The sequence below is a fragment of the Acanthaster planci genome, linkage group LG06, assembly GCF_054643075.1.
Source record: "Acanthaster planci isolate LZ-2023a linkage group LG06, COTS_SCS, whole genome shotgun sequence".
Taxonomy (NCBI): Eukaryota; Metazoa; Echinodermata; class Asteroidea; order Valvatida; family Acanthasteridae; genus Acanthaster; species Acanthaster planci.
In genome coordinates, this window is record NC_141782.1 from 5,695,234 (window position 1) to 5,709,643 (window position 14,410).

At 42.2% G+C, this 14,410-nt stretch overlaps 1 protein-coding gene across 6 annotated transcripts in view; it reads right to left on the reverse strand.

Annotated features, from left to right (window-relative positions):
- The window catches only part of LOC110987750 (uncharacterized), a 523,067-nt gene that overhangs the window by 56,931 nt on the left and 451,726 nt on the right, over positions 1–14,410 (reverse strand). The gene's annotated exons all lie outside the window — the stretch shown is intronic.

The following is a 14,410-nucleotide window of genomic DNA, read 5'->3' on the forward strand; positions in this document are numbered from 1 at the left end:
TCTCCTGATGACATCATCATCACATGAGGTCAAGATTTGTCCGTAGCACTTTCCTTTCTAGTTATCTCCTCCCCCCACAGAAATGTGGGTGAGGTCTGCTATTGAATACCTACCCAAAACAGTCGTTAAATATGCAAATTCCTTTGCGTCTGATTCAATTCACTAAATCTTCTAATCAACTGTAGTGCGCCCTCATGTCCCATGATGCATAGCAGAATGGCTGCCACGTTCATCCTTTTCAGGTATTAAAACCGTCCAAGCCAAAAGTGGGGAAGGATGGGAGGGAGCCGACTGTCTGGGGTAGGTATTCAATAGCAGACCTCACCCACATTTCTGTGGGGGAGGAGTCTTCTGCTTTCAACCTACCCCAAACAGTTGCTTAATATGCAGAGTAGCACCGAGCCATTGGAGGGGGGTGCGGCGAGGATGCACTACATAATGAGAATGACAGAGGAATAAGAAATTGTACAAATTTATTGCGGACTCACCACCTAATGGAGTTATGTCGTTCTAGTGGTGGGCCGCTTCCATGAGGAACCCTTCTTTGTTGATGTTGCCGATGTTAGGACCACTCTGCCATGTGCGGAGTCCTTTTGTAGAAGATCGGTGAAGATGGATGGGGTCTTCCAGCATGCTGCCTTACATATTTTCTCTATTGGTTCGCCCCTGAAGTAGTCCCAAGATGTGGAAACTGCTCGGATATCATGAGCCCTGATGATTCATTGGGTTAGCAAACTTGATGGCTGAAACTGCCCATCTGGCTATAGTACCTCTGGCCGCTGCTCGGTGAGGTTTTATTGTGGTGATGAAAAGCTGCCAAGTTGTAACTCTGAGTTTTTTTGTTTTTGCTAGGTACCATTTAAGAGTCTGCACTGGGCACCATAATTTGTCATCGGGAGTCCCAGTGTGTTTTGTAATGTCTGGTACAAAAATGTCAGGAGGATGGAATTAAACTGATTGGTTCTTGGTGAGAAACCCTAGCGTTGGGAAAAGACGAACACCATGAGGTTCCCATCAAATGTGGCCATCTGAGATGGACAATGCCTTCAGTTCACTGCTGCGCAGTGAGGTAGTAACTGCCAGCAGGAATGCCAGTTTTACTGATAAGTTAATCAACGATGCGTCGCTGAGAGGCTCGAAGGGAGGACCAGCAAGCAGTTGGAGGAAAGCTGACAAGTCCCATGAAGGAATTAGTCTTTTAGTTGGGGGACGCTCAAGAAACATTCCCTGGCTACAGAGGTCACAGAAACTTTGGTTGAAGACAAACCTCACTCTGAATACCAGGAAGTAAAATGTCGTAATCTGGAGTCACAGACGTCGCATGTAGACTGGTGTCAACTTTTGGAGGCCATTTCAGCAGCTGCATCAGAAAGTCCTGCTGATCTGAAGGACTGTTTGACAATAGCCAACAGATCAGGTGTAGTGACGTCGGATGAGGGTGAAGAACGCCCGACTTTGGCTGATGTAGCAGATCCGGTCTGTCGGGAAGGATCACCGCGACCAGGATGAGAGAAGTCCTGTCAAACGAGGGAACCATGGCTGGCTTGGCCAAAAGGGGGGCAATGAGAAGGATGCAGCAGCATTCCCTTTCGATCTTGGAGAGAACTGCTAGTATTAGGGATATAGGAGGGAAGTCGTTGGCCAACATCCCTGCCCAATTGACTTGCAGGTAATAAAACCTGGTGTAGAACACTTGCAGATGGGCATTCTCTGCTGAAGAGAAAAGATCGATGTTCGGTTTCTCTATTTCGGTGAAGATCTGTTAGACTACACTGGCGTGCAATGTCCACTTCATGGGACATACCTTTCCCTGAGAGAGAGCATCTGCTATGGAGTTGTTGACACTAGGAATATGAGTCGCCTGGAGGTGGATGCCATAATCCTGGGCCCAAAGGAATATCTGTCTCATCAGGAGGCATAGGCGGGGAGAATGTGTGCCTCCCGGGCAGTTGATGTATGACACCACTGTGAAGTTGTCCGAGCGGACGAGGACTCGTTTGCCTGTAATGCTTGGGCGGAAAGCTTTCAGTGCATGAAATACACCCCGAAGTTCCAGTATATTGATGTGATTCCCTTGGAGCTGGAGGTCCCATGTTCCCGATGCTTGAAGTGGTGGTAGGGAGGCTCCCCAGCCCAGATGAGAAGCGTCCGATGATATGGTTATTTCCGGATTCACCTTGGGGAAGGGAACTCTGAGAGAAAGGTGCTCTTTCACTGACCACCACTGAAGATAGGGACGGATGAAGTCTGATATGGGGACCTGAAGATTGAGTCCCATTTGGGCCTGCAGAGCGCTAAGAGATAAAGTTGCAGTGGGCGGATGTATAGCCTACAGAGGGGAATGAGGTCCACCATGCTGGCCATCAAGCCTAGGAGACGGAGCCAGGTGTGGGCTGCAGCAGACCACTTGGTAAAAAGACTTTCACGCAGTCGAGAAGATTGTTGATACGTTTGGTTGTTGGTAGGATTATGCCTCGTTGAAGGTCGATAGATGCCCCTAGATATGTCGGGTATTGAGTTAGGGCGAGATTCGACATCTGGTGGTTGATGATGAAACCCAGCCAATTTGTGATGTCACAAGTAAGGCAGATAGAAACCTCTGTTTTGTTGAACGATATGTCTACAATCAGCCAGTCGTCCAGGTACTGGAACAGTATGACGTCCCGCTTTTGAAGGTGAGCAGCGACGTCCAAAGGGTCTCCATGCGGAATTTCTTTTGGCGGATAAAGCGGTTTAGAAGTTTGAGGTTGATAATAGGTCGCCAGCTTTTGACTTCTTTCTTTGGAGTGAGGAAGAACATTGAGATGAAGCCTTTTTTTGCTTGAGATTTGGGAAAATGGAGGATAGCACGTTTCTGAAGGAGAGAGTCTATCTCGGACTCCAGTTCCTGCCGTTTGTTTTTGTCGGTAGGAACTGGAGTCGGACAGTTACAGACGGAGAGTTGAAGTCGCCCACCGACGGGTCTGAGATCTGCGGGCGGAGGCAAATCTGAATAGTCAACAACGCCTACCCCTGGAGGTCGGGGGTAGCGCGGTTCTGTAGTTCTTCCTTTGAAGCCCATCTGAGGTGGCTTAGTAGGCCGAGAAGAGAATGGACGGCCACGATTCATCTGGTGACTGGTTTGATGAACAGGGCGAAAGGAACCATAACTCTCCTGCTGTGGGGGTCTGAAGGGCCGTGCCCGGTGATCACTGGGACAAGATTGGCGAGGTGGTCACGGAAGCTAAGTTTACATGTTGTGTCAATACGTTTAACTTCAGACTCCATCATCTCCATGAACTTCCCCGCAAAAAGGTCTTTGCCATAAAGCGGAAGATCCTGAAGTCTTGACTTGACTCCCTCATAGGGAATGTTCATGCCGTCTAAAGCGTTGGATCTACATGTAGAAATGGCTAGAATGGAGATCTGAACAAACTGCTTGAAGATAGAGTTGACCCTCTCATCGAGCACTCAAAGTGTGACAGCTGCCAGGTCAGGGGTAACTGGTGAATCTTCGTCACACGTTTGGGCCAAATACTCAGAGAGAAGTGCCTTAAACGTGGTGCAGTGAAGGCCATGTCGTGAGGCTTTGTCGAGTTTAGCAAGAGTAGACTCGACAAACACTTGTCCTTGTCTTTAAATGGAGACTTTCCTGTAGGTTAGTGAGCGTCAGAAGAAAGTTTATCTTTGGCCTCCATTGGAATCTAAGGGACAGAGAGGAAATAATCAAAGTCCTCCCTAGCAAACTGGAAATAAGTCGGATCGCCGATGAACTCAGGTTCGGATGTGGATCCAGGTGCGGATGTGGACCAGGATGCTGATCTGGGTGCAGATCTGGATCACATTGCACCAGCAAAGGGTCTGGATCTGGGGCAGTCGCCACGGGAGCAGAGGTGGGATCTAGACGGCTGGCTATAGAAGAGAGCTTCTCCGAGAGTATGCGGACTGCTGATATGATGTCAGCCGATGTGTCCTCCTCCTTGCGAAGAGAAAGACTTCTTCTGCTTAGACCCCGCAGAAGAAGATGAAGAATGTTTGCATTTCTTGCATATGGGTGAACTGGTTGTAGAGCCAGCAGTCGACGCCTGGTGAGTTGGGACATTGGAGGCCTGCCCAGGCTGCAGTAAAGATACAGCAGGATGGGGTTGGTGAACCACAGGGGTAGAAGCAGTCTTTTCAGAAAGGCCCAGGAGGAAGCCGGAAGACAGGGTGACATACGGAGATCGACAATCCCGACGGTACAGGAGGCCGGTGGGCTCTGTTGTCACGGACGTGGGTGTTGATGAGCCTGTAAGGCCCAGCATTGTCTCTGCAGGTAGCATACCAGGGGCAGTGTTGTGTTGTCCTGTGGAGTGTCAGTGTATTTGTCACGGCCGGGTGCCCTGATCGAAAGGGTGTCAGGGGTGTTGCGGCCCGTGTAGCCAGTGTTGGCAGCATGGGGCCGCTCCGGCATGTAGACTTGTGAGCCCTGCCGATGTTGGGTGTTGCCTGCGATAGCTTGTTGTTTACCCGCGTCACCCGTTTGAAATGCTTCGGGACCAGGACAAAGAAGTGTTGCACCCAGGCCCAGCAAGCGGGGAGCCCCCAACATTCCCAGGGTCGCCCCATTGACCATATGTATTGCTTGGTAGTAACAACTTAGAGTCAACGATCCACAAAATGCACACACACAAAAGGATAAAATATACCACCAAAACAAGAAAATACACACATAAACTCAGAAATATAGAATGTATGTTTATTACAATACGTTACGGTTTGATCAGAATGTCACAAAGGTGTGTAGCAAAACGGAAACTTGATAAACTTGAAGATTTCAAAAAGACACGTCCATTTAGAATCACACTAAGGAAAAGAAGGACGAACATGGTGGCCATTCCGCTGTGCATCATGGGGACATGAGGGCGCACTATGGTTGATCAGACGATTTAGCGAATTGAATCAGATGCAAAGGAATTTGCATATTTAGCGACTGTTTGGGGTAGGTTGAAAGCAGAAAACTGCTAAATTTCAAGCAGATAGGACTTGTCCTTTAGGAGATATAAGGCTTTGAAGTTTACACATTTAATGCCAAGTCACGTTGAATATGATGTCTTAATGACGACTTTCTTCTTGGACCTTCTCTAGCTCGTGGATTAAAGCAACAACATATAATATATCACTAGTCAGATCTATAGGAGAAAAAAACGTGTACAAAACCTATGGGGAAAATTTAAATATTAAAAAAATCAATATAAAATAAAGTGATGATGTCATCATAATGTCATAAATTAGGCATTAATTTTGTATTATGGTCTTTGCTAGCTGTTACTTTGAAGATCCCCAAGTAACCAAAATAGTGTCTTGAAAATGAGTATGAAGTCAATGCAATGGGCTAAAACAAATATGTAAAAATTAATAATAAATCACTTGATGATGTCATCATGACATCATTCTTCTAGACACATCTACGCATAAAGGTCCTTCATCAAGTTTGATGAAGATCCAAAAAGGAAAAGCACTAGAATCATGTGTAGAAAAAAAGGTGCACAAATTGAATGGGATTTTTAGGAGAAGAAAAAGAGGAAGCAAAACTAGAGCTTTCTGCCTGTTTGCAACATGCAGAGGGCTTTTCCACCTTTGTTTTGACTCAAAAATATTGAAAAATCTTCATTATATCACTTGATGACTCAATAGTTACGACACATAGTTGTTAAACAAACCATAATTTATTTAAATGAAGGACGTACATTTACCCTGTCACTGGATGTAAAAAGCAAGAACAGGGATCGCACAAACGGGTAGATGTTTTGAAAACTACTATCTGGTAGTTCATATCTGTCCCAAATTTTGAATCTAAAGCCACTTCCGGTTTCGACCGGAAGCAAGGGTCATGTGACTTTACGTACACAAGATGAAATGAATATTTTAATTTTACTACCACTTTAGCGCAAACACCAAATAACGGAAGTCCCGGTTGATTTTATATGGAATTTTAAAGATTAAAATTCAACCGTCTTTAACCGATTGTAATTGGACAACTGATGACGTCACCACGACATCATTATTTGAGAGGGCCGGTCCCTTCCTTAAGGTCCTTATTTAGTGTAATCACAAGTTGAATTAGGGATTGGGAATTGCCTACACAACATCACATAAGGTCAACCAATGTCGTAAATACTTCCCATCCTAGACAGCTAGAAGGTTTCAGCCAAATCCGACACAAAGTTTAGGAGATACAAGGCTTTAAATTTTGCACCTAAAAAGCATATGTAGTCAGTCATATCACTAATACTGCCACAGAATGGCAGTTGAAAAGCGTGTATGAAACCTACGGGGAAAAATAAAATATTAGAAAATCAATTATAAAAATAATTAAGTGACGTCATCATGACATCATGAAATTGGTGTAGTTTTTGTAACAGGGTCTTTGTTGCCTGTAACTTTGATAAGTGACGTTGGCTAAATTAGCAAAATGGTGCCTTGAAAACATGTACAAAGTCAATGTGCTAAAACTCCCTATGCAGAACAACTGCTCCTTTAAACTCATGTCACTTGAATTGCATTTAAAATGGAAAAATGTTATGAAATATTACTTGATATTTTGACTCTTGGGTATATTCAGGAAAATTAAGTCTGGTTTCTCTTTTGTTGTGTTTGTCGGTAGACAAACACTGAGCTGTTTCGGGAAACTCTTTTGGTTTGATAAAAAAGGAAGTTGGAAGGGGTGGTAATTGAACAGCACTGCACTTCAAAATGTCTATGGGACCACTACCCTCCTTGCTAGAATACAGCATGACAATACCTGCTCCCATGCTTTCCCTGCCATGTGTTTAGCCTTTTGCCAGTTTTTCGTATTATGCGCTGCCTATGGTACAGGTAGATATGCATCCAAGTATACAATAGCTGATGAACCCTATGCGGATGGGAGTTTCGAGTTCGTAAATATCGTAAGGTGCGATTTAGTCATCGGCACTTCATACAACTGACTGCAATGTTTCAGCTATCATGCAATGGACAATTCACTCATTATTTAATCTTTTACGATTGAATTTTTACAAAACAGTGAAGAATAAAAGGACTTTTTATCATAACTTCCAGTATGATGACATCATCGGCCTCAACATTCACACATGTGGTAACCGGGTAAAGATCATCAACCGCATAAATTATCAGGTGATTTCGACAAACTTCGCCACAGACATCTATTCAAAATTCATTTCGCAGAATGTCCAACTTGTCACTAGAGGGTGCTTGACAATTACATGACATCATCAGTAGATGATTTCAAGAATACTATACCCCCACCGACTAACACCATTGAAAACAACTTGATACCCAATACCACTTTTAAATAATTAGCCCGCTTCCAGTTTCGACAAGAATGAAGGGTCAGGTGATTTGCCCCACAGGAGAGGAGTTGAAGACTTAACTTTACCCTGGCACTTGCCGCAAGCAGAATGCTGCCGGAGACCACACTTGATTTTATATAGCTTTTAACAACATTAACATAATATTTGAATATTCAAAATTTAGTAATAAATCACTTAGTGATGTCATCATGATGTGATTATCATAGCATTTTTTTTTGCTGTGAGGTCTTTGCTTTGTGTAACTTTGATGACATTTGAAGCTGAACAACCAAAATGTTGCTTTGAAAACGTGTACAAAACATACAGAGAAAAATTCAATATTCAACATTCTATAATAAATCAGGTGATGACATCATGGTGACACCACGATTCGGCATACATCCTTGGGTGGTAGTTTAACAATGTGTCGGGTTTGAAGTAAAAAGGCCCAAAGCATGGACTGAAAGTGGTATGTAGAATGATTTATGTTAAGTCAGTAGGAACAATTTGTAAAAGAAGGGGGAAAAAATAAAAAAATCTCAAGAAAATAAAAGCTGTTTGGGCCATTGATCAAAGTAGCTGAAAAAAAATCAAACCAAAAAAAAAGGCTTTTCCGCAACTATGTGGGAACGGAAAAAAAATAAATAAACAAATAAAAATTCTCAAGAAAACAGCTAAATATCCCAGAGACTCAAGAAGTTCACTAAAAAATTTATTAAGGAACATCTTAGTCCAAATAGATTCCAAGACAGGCTCCCACAGACTTGGAATGACTACTTCCAAAATTTTTATCACTTGACTTCTGTAATATACATACAGAAGCAACAGGCACAAAAAGATTAGTATTCAGAGTATAAACAATGCAATGAATATGTAGTATTAATGTTCACAAGCATATTTAATGTATATTCACACTGAGTAACTGCCACAAAATGGTGTCCCCTTTTTAATCTCTGTGCATCTTAATTCAGTTTTTGTTTCAACTGTGTCTGTAATAAATTTGAATTTCGGAAAATTATTTCATGCTATTTGAAATGTTCTAAGTTTTTGGGTTGAGATGGGGAAACATTTAATGTTTCCCATTAAATGTGCACAAAATAATTACCAGAGGTTTTGTGTGTCCCACAGCACCTACAGCCTATGATATACAACAATGTAGTATTAAAGGGTTCATAACAGGGCACAACCATTTGTCCTCTACCAATGAAAATGGCGTCAAGCTTGGCAGGAAAATATCTGGGTGAGAGAAATCAAGTGATTGATTGTTGGTATTAAAGAAACTGTGTCTGTGGAATAAGGCATACACTGCCTGATTCCCAGTGAATATGGCCTCTCTCTTTGAGACAAGCCATGGAACTCACTTCTTTTTTGAGCTGTTGCAGTAGCCAATAAAGACATGGTTTTTATCATACGTTGATGAAGAGAATTCCCTTGTTTTCAAAGGGATTTGTAAATGGGGATGCAAGAAAGGTACCTAGATCCAAATAAGGGGATAAGCTTCTTGGTAGTGTGTCACTCGATAAATATGCCTCGTGGCAGCTGTGATACTGTTTGAAGAGAGTGCTGAGCTGTTGTGGAAACCCTACTGTTTGGCACTAATGCGTACCTGCCAACATAGCAGAAGGAAAAATCAGAGTGACCTAAAAGAAGATGTGCATCTTTTTAATGTGTGCACAGTGCACATTACAAGCAAGTCTATTTTAGCCAGGGTCCTAGGCTGCTTCTTAAGAGCCCTGGAAGCTCTGGGGGTTTTAGATGCTAATGATGCAACATGAGCCATCTTGCAGCATTTTTCCATAAACTTTATGACTAACATATCACAAAAAATTTTGGTTAAGTCAAGAGTGGTGACACTGTGACAAAGTAACACATGGTTTTGAAAATGGTTTGGCAATACCACAAAATATCAAACGATTTGTGGGTACCCACTATCCATACAGGCAGAAATTAACAAAGAAAAAAATTATTAAATAGATTATAGGAACAAAATAGTAGCAGTAGTAGTAACAGTGAAATCTCTGCCAATTTGTTGTTCTTTTGTTACAGTATAAACAAAGAAGTCCTGGTTTCATAGTTGGCCACACTCGGTGGCAGACTGTGTTCAATTATGAACTCGGTCATCAGCACTTAAGCATTGATCACACACACATCAGATGTCGCAGTAAAGAAACTGGTCAGTAATCTTCCATGAGTAGCCTTGGCTAAGATCTTGTGCTTTTTGGAATTGACATGTGAATCTGCCAAAGGATACACACGTAATGCTGTACATGGGCAGTGTGCACTTCAGATCCAGATGTTTAATGCTTCTCTTCTTGTTCATGCATACAGCTTGATGCACAGACACAGGAACAGGCACAGGCACAGATTGACCAAAATAAAATTAAAATAAAACATAAATCAAGAGTATGGTACATCCGACGTCCAGGTGATAATAATACATGTATGTGTGCCCACGTTGAACATGTAAATATATATGCACCAAATGTTTACTTCTACCTCAATTATAACTTGCCCTTGGATGTATCTAAGTGACACTAATACATGTATCTAAGTTCCCCTAAAAGAGTATGATGCCAAATATTTAAGTTAGACAATATGAAATCCTATAATTTTAACTATAGCTCCAATATGTAGGCCCCCCATGTGCGTATCTGTATTATTTACCATTTACAATAAAGTATTCCACCGATGTTACAGCATGGCCTAAATGAGTGAGTTTTGGCTTATACAAAACTATAAATAACCCAGTAATTACTTAATCAAATTCTTTAATTTAATATGAGAATCCTGAGAATAATGAGCTCTAACCGTTGAATAAGCTTTGGCTGGATGGGCGAATCAAAATCTGTCAGATGCAAAATGTGATGGAGCCATCTTGCTTTCAGTGCTTTTTTTATGGTCTCCGCTTATAGCGCCCTCAATGGGTTAGAAATCAAAAATGAGTTTGGCCGCTACAACATGTTTGTCTATGTCACAGTCCCCTGTGGCCAATGCTGAAATCCGTGGAAGTTGCCATATGCGGGATGTTCTCTGAGTTTCAATGCAGACAGTATCAGGAATTTCTGTGAATATTTTGACCTATACATCTGCAACTTGCCTTCTTTGTTGTACTGCTCATTTCATTGCACCTGCAGTGAGTTTCCACTCAGCAACTCTGCTTCCATTGCAAATTCGTAAACGGCATTGCTGACCAAATATCGCCACTATACATAGCGCATGTGCAGCCCACATTAAAGACAGTGCTGTCAAGCAGTACAGAATGGTCCACATTACATCATGAAATGTGCAAATCATGTTGCCCTCTGAATAGTGTCTTCTATGCGCACATGCAAAATTTATCAATAGATACCTATTAATTTCCTTTGGTTTGAGAGCATGACTGGTCAATAAACAAGCAGGTTAAAGAGCAACCCCAATGGTGGTGAACAAAAATGGGGAGTACAGTTTAATATAGTCACGTGGTATCCAAGTAATAAGTTATATATTCAAAGTGGCACTGTGACTTCTCAATAAATAGTACTAATGGGATAAAATATATGGACCAATTCTGAGGGCTTTTCAAAAACTTTCCACATTTGCACCACTGGTGGTGCCACGTAGAAATGCCTTTTTGATTATGTACCACTGTGGAAACAAAAATGTCATGACCTTGCAGGACCTGGTTTTGTGGATATGTTTTCTTAAAAAGGCCTGCACACCTGAGCTGCCAGCTTAGCCTCACACTTTTTCCGAATAAAATAACATAAAAAATCCTGAAAACATTTGTCCTTCATTCTGAACTTACCAAGCCATATTTATCAAATCATCTTGGTCTCCTTCACTGCCTCGTTTGCCAGTGGTGGCCCAATCGACGTTGGCACTCCAGTGGCATGATGGGTTCGAAGCAGTTAGGCTCTGCGCCTCGGACTTGGGACAGTGTATAACTGTAACCACACACGTGTCACTATACTATGTACAATTATGTGCATTGACGTTACTGCGCATACATGCACCAGCCGGAGAACTGTTTCCACGGTGCCACGTCGACAAAGTCCTGGAAAAGCCGTATTCTTGAGATGTAATTGAAGCGATGACAACACGCTCATTTCACAAAAGCTAGCAATGGCGCGGGCAGAAAGGCGTCTCAAAAGTGATGTTTTAAAACCCAAAATATTGCTGAGTCTAGGTTTACTTGACATAGGCATCTATAATTGGATCCAAGATAACATACTGCAGCAAGATTTCTTATTTTCTTCCACCGTTGGGGTTGCTCTTTAAGAGGACAAGGGAACCAAGGCTGTCGTGATAAAATGGGGCTATGTGAATGACTCTGGAAAATTCTGTCCCTACTTTCATTAGCACTAAGTATGACAGAGATATTGGTGGAAAGGCACAAGCATGAATTCCTGACTGACCGATGATGAGTGCATCCCTCTCCCTAGCCAAGATGTGAGTATGTCATGAACAAAAGATTTCAAACTGGCAGTTCAAATGCTAAGCAAACAGGTCCAAATGTGGCATTCCAAGAATGTTGAAGACATGTTTGACTACCACTGGATAAGGGGACCATTCTGTTTGAGTGATCTGATCTCTGGACAGGGCATTGGCCAACAAATTTTTCCCTGCCAGATAAGTGGCTTGAAGAGAGATATGCTGAGGAATACACCAATTGAGAAGTTTCCAGGTGGCAAGGCATAGGGACAAAGGAGTGGGTCCCCCTTGATGATTGATGTAAAATATCACTGTGGAACTATCTGTCTTGGTTAGAATTAGTTTGTTTCAGACCCTGGATTTGGGGAGTGTTGGATTTGGACACCACCAAAAATTCTAAGTGATTGATGAGTAGCTGACTCTGTTCCATGGATTAAGTGCCGGCAACAAACTGCTTTTTCATGGAGTTCCCCTGCCTGATCTGAGGCATCTCTTCTGAAAATAATTGACAGAGAGGGCCGGGGGAAATTTGACTTAGCATAGTAGGTTATTTTATGAAGTTGATTTCGCATGAGTTGGGTGACCAGAATTCCTTTTGAGATTGGATCCTGGGAGCAATCTAAAGTAATACAGTAGATGCAGCTGAAGGAGACGCATGGGCATCCCAAATCAGGTAACTAAATCTATTAATCCCTTCATACTGGGAGCCATCCACAGCACGGCTTTATGTGAGGATTAGTGCATACCACACATACAGTCTATTCACCATGCAGCTGCTGGTTCAATGGGGCCTGCTGCCGGACAGAGCATTGCATACTGGGCATACCACAGCCCAGCAGTCATGGTCAAAAGAATCCTGGTGTGAAGGGGTTAAGCTTGCTGTGACATCCGGGGTAACAGTACCTTAGATTTCTTTGCATTATGGTAGAAATATCACACTTGGAGTCCTGACCAAGCTTGGAGGGACCTGGTGATTTACCAGGTGCATAGCGTGAGCAAACAGTTCTATGTCTTGTTTTGGCATCGTCGGCCATTATTGAGCACAGCAAGATTCGGATACATTAATTCAATAGAACTTAGCACACTCTATGCTCACTTAACATGTCAACTGCTGAAAAAAAACATTTGGAAAAGTCTCCATGTTACACAGCCCTTTGTGGGGAACATGAAGTGGGCATGGAGGGTGTGGCTTGGGTGACTTTTTCAGTGAGTTTCCTTATGCATGTGCACTGCTATGCAACTGCAGGTAAACAGAAGTGATTTTTTTTTCTGTAATGGAATCATTATTTCCTTGTTAGACCCTTTTTCATATCTTGACACAACAGACAGTGTTGTAGTTGAGTCACCAAAGTCAAGTCAGGCTCTGAGTCACTTTACCCAGACCATCTCATAGAACAGTGCAAATGTTTGTCTGGTTTGGCTCTGTAAGAGAAGACACAGTCTGCTAAGTCTAAAGGCCTGTGTTTCAGATGTCTCAAGCATGGACAGCAAATTAAGCAGTATAAATGTAAATTGATGTGACACCTGCAAGCTTGTCATCCCACCTGTCTTTATGATGAAAGCAAAGCTCCTAAGTCTGAGTTTGGGCCGATTCCAGGCAAGAGCAAGAATGAAAGAGCAAGTTTTATGAAGCATGTTGCAGGTGGCAGTACTTTTTGAGGTGACATTAATATTGTGGTGTCAGTGGATTCCACTCCAAGAAACTCACGGGGTAAGAGAGTGGATTTTTGTAAGTGCTTAGTTAAGGACTAACGCTTCTACTTTAGTCAGTCCTGTAACGAGTCAGTCTTCTTGTTAAGGACAATGCCAGTGAGTAGAGACCAGGATCAAGACATCTATGCATAGTTCTGTATTGTATTAACCAAGTGTTAAATGTTAGAGGGTTAGCAAAATTGTGCTTATTAATTAGTTATTGTTTTGTTGTTTGATTACTGATTGGCTCACACTTGGGATCTGTGGCCAAAAAGCCATTAATACATGTATCTATCAGCCAAACATGCTTTATCGTAGGTCACATCCTAGTAGAGGAATCCTTGTTGGAAAGTTGTAACCTCAAGCTGCCTCTGAATGGTGTTTGCTCTTTCGGGGAGAGACAAGGTTTATTCACATATCACTGACACATTGTATCAAGTTTTGCTTTGGAGCTTCACGCAAATTTTGATGTTGAAAACATGTTGTCTTTCATCATTTATATTTTTTGATGAGATTATCTGTTGTGCTTACTGTACAACTGCAACGTATGCCTGTCTAATGTAGAGCATGTTTGTACAGATGTTGAAAATGTTTTGATTTTTATATCTCCATGATCAGGCAGATCTATTAATTCAGGTTTCCTCTTTCTTTTTATATCAAGGTTGGTTCACTATTGAGGTGTCGGTGGCATTTTAGTATTTCAATCACTCACTGATTTTACATGAGAAAGAAATTTCGATATCTTTCTTGCATTTGTGAATTTGTTCTGTAAGAACGTGTAGTGATGGGATTGTGGGTTCCTAATTTTAGTGTAGCTGCTAAGTGGAATTTCTTTTCAGCAAGGCAGTGGTTTGGTGAATTCCAACTGTTGGTACTCATCAATTTATGGGGTATTTCTATGTACCCTTTGGAGTGCTTACATTGTACAGGTGACACACTGCAGTACGAGAGACATTCTTGATGTTGGATTGCATGTTACCACTATAATGTATAATATA